The sequence below is a fragment of the Jatropha curcas genome, chromosome 1 (genome assembly GCF_041381405.1).
Source record: "Jatropha curcas cultivar XTBG-Jc1 chromosome 1, XTBG_Jcur_1.0, whole genome shotgun sequence".
Lineage (NCBI taxonomy): Eukaryota > Viridiplantae > Streptophyta > Magnoliopsida > Malpighiales > Euphorbiaceae > Jatropha > Jatropha curcas.
Genome location: NC_143151.1, coordinates 15,359,282 through 15,362,173, shown reverse-complemented (window position 1 = coordinate 15,362,173; position 2,892 = coordinate 15,359,282). Strand labels below are relative to the sequence as shown.

At 33.9% G+C, this 2,892-nt stretch overlaps 1 pseudogene; it reads left to right on the top strand.

The window, feature by feature from the left end:
- The first annotated feature begins 343 nt into the window (after positions 1-343).
- On the top strand, positions 344-772 carry LOC149499048 (secreted RxLR effector protein 161 pseudogene; annotated as a pseudogene).
- The last annotated feature ends 2,120 nt before the right edge of the window (positions 773-2,892 follow it).

Sequence of the window (2,892 nt, the reverse complement as noted above, 5' to 3'; positions counted from 1 at the left end):
TGTGTTTACACAAAAAGATCAAATGGAATGTTTATCATCATGTCATTATATGTTGATTACATATTAATAGCTAGAAATGACCTAGAGTATCTGACTCATGTCAAAGCTTGGTTATCGTCCAACTTTGAAATGAAGGACATGGGTGAAGCTACATATATCCTTGGAGTTAAGATTTCACGGGATCGTTCGAGGAAATTTTTATCTCTTTCACAAGAGGCATGCGTTTTGAAGGTCCTCGAACAATTCAATATGCGTGACTATAAACCAATAGATACTCCTATTGCTAAAGGTGATAAACCTGAGTTGGAGATTATGCCCCGAGACTCCAGAAGAACAAGATAAAATGAAGCGAGTTCCTTATGCTAACGCGGTTGGAAGTTTGATGTATGCAATGTTGTGTACAAGACCTGATATTTATTTTGCCGTTGGGAGGGTAAGAAGATATCAATCCAATCCAGGTCCAGCACATTGGATAGCAGTTAAAAGGATATTAAGATATCTTAAAGGTACTACAGAATACTCATTGTGTTATCATGGTGGTAGTTTACAATTGAAAGGCTATACAAATGCGGATTGGGCAGGAGATGCGGCTGAGAGAAAATCCACTTCTAGTTTTGTTTTCTTGCTTAACAATGGCGCCATATCTTTGAGTAGCAAGAAACAATCATGTATAGCATTGTCCATAATGGAAGCTGAATTTGTATCATTTTTGGCTGCAAGCAGTCTAGTTGAAGAGATTTTTGGAACATTTGTTTGTCGGTGCTATCAGTGAAACGGTTATAATCAACTGTGACAGTCAAGCAGTAATAGCTTATACTAAAGATCCAAAATTTCATTGTAAGACCAAGTACAATTTTATGAGAGACATGGTTATACGAAAAGAGGTGAATACAAAATACATATCTACGCGTGAAATGGTGGCAAATCCATTGACCAAACCTGTACCTAGAGATGTATTCAGAGGACATACAAAATCTCAAGGACTGCATAGATGTTAATTTTTTTTTACGTTATGACATTTTCACCTAGTTTATTAATGATAAGATGTGTTGATTGTTTTATACATACATGAGTGTGAATGTTCTGTATACATTTACTATTATTGATTCATTAAAAGCATGTCAGACAGATACATGATTGACCTCACATGATAATCATCTTTGCTTATCTATGTGATAAACAAAGTTTAAGACTGGTTTTAAGCAATTTATCTAAGTGATAATCAGAAGAGCTGTGCTCAAAATAAGCGAGTCGTCTCATTTTTTAAGAAATGAGATCTGTATAACATGATGATGTAATGATGGATATAATTATTTGTAAATATATTGAAACTGTCTTAGTGTCAGATGTGAGTTCTTAGGTTTATTGAGTAGATTAGTGAACTCAAGTTAGACATTAAGTGATACAATACAGGTTATGGAGGCAAAACGAGTCAAAATAGGAAAATGTCCGGGTATGGAAATTTATAGACTATTTGGGCTTTTAATTAAAATATGGGCTAAAATACTTCCTAAATTAATTAAAATACATTTGAGCTAGTTTAGAGTTCATTTTGTGCCTATATATATACATGGGAAATTTTATAGAGTAATGAGATCATTGGCCTGTTTTGGCAATTTTGAAGTTTTTGGGCTTTTAGCTCAAAGCTCATTTTGGGGCCCATATATTTGGGTTGGACAGCCCATATATTTGGGTTGGACATATTTTGGATCACCAGAACTTGAAGAGACAAGAAGTTAGTAGAACATGAAGAGTTAAGGGAGTTATGAAAGAGTCATCCACTTTATGGCTTTAGTTATTGTTTTAATTTTTATTTAATTAATTTGTACATCCCTACTCTAAATATAAAGGGATTAGCTTTCTTCGTTTTGGGAGATATAGAATTTTGGATACTTTCAGATTAATGAAAGTGAGGTTTAAGCCTTCTTTTATCTTTATGCATAAGGTGTTGTTCGGCTTGTAATTGATTTATTCAATTGCTATTCAAATTCAATTCCTATTTCTTATGTTTTTGAACATCTAATTCAAATTGGATTTAAAGAGAATATTCTGGGATTTCTCTTTAAGTTCTTTTGGGTTGAGTTCTTAGATATAAGAACAAATCAAAATCATGACTGCTTAAGAGTTAATTCTGCTGGTTTAAATTAGTGGAGAGTTCTAAGTTCCATGTTGATCTTGGGGTTTTGTATCATTAAGTATGTCTGAACTATCACCTGCATAGTGTTGAACTAAATCTATGTTTTAGTAGACATGCACTCCATGTGGAAGGAGAGATAATAACACCATGACATGTGCGCATACCACGTGTGCGAGATGACGACCAAATGAGTTGCCAAGATAAGTGATCTCAAATGTTGGTTATGTGAGACGCTTATGAGAATGATAGTCCTCTAAACCAGTACCCTTATGACTTTTGACTGATTCTTGAGATATAATTCAGTGATTGCTATCTTAGAGTGTTGCCAAAAAATCATGATTGATGTGATTGAATGGGGCATTTCTAGAAAAGTGAGTTGAATTATGATTGAGAAAACTCATTTGAAGGGAAGATTATTTTGCAGTCATATTTGAGTTTTTATGTTCACAGGTCGACTAATTATGTTTATAAGTAAATATAATTGTGAATATGAAATGTGTTATGAGATCAATGCTAACAAGAAATGTGATAAAAAATCTAGGGTATTGCATACTTTTCTACTCTAAAGAGTTTTCCTTTGTTTTTCGAGATGTTATACATCTACAAGTGTATAGCAGAAAACTCTCGAAGTATGCTGGTCGCACGGTCTATCTGCTAAGTATGAATGTCCAATTATATATAGGTCAAGTCTCGTCATGTGCAAGTAGGAGATGTTAGAATTAATGGACAGGTATGGGTATGCCTATGACTAGCCT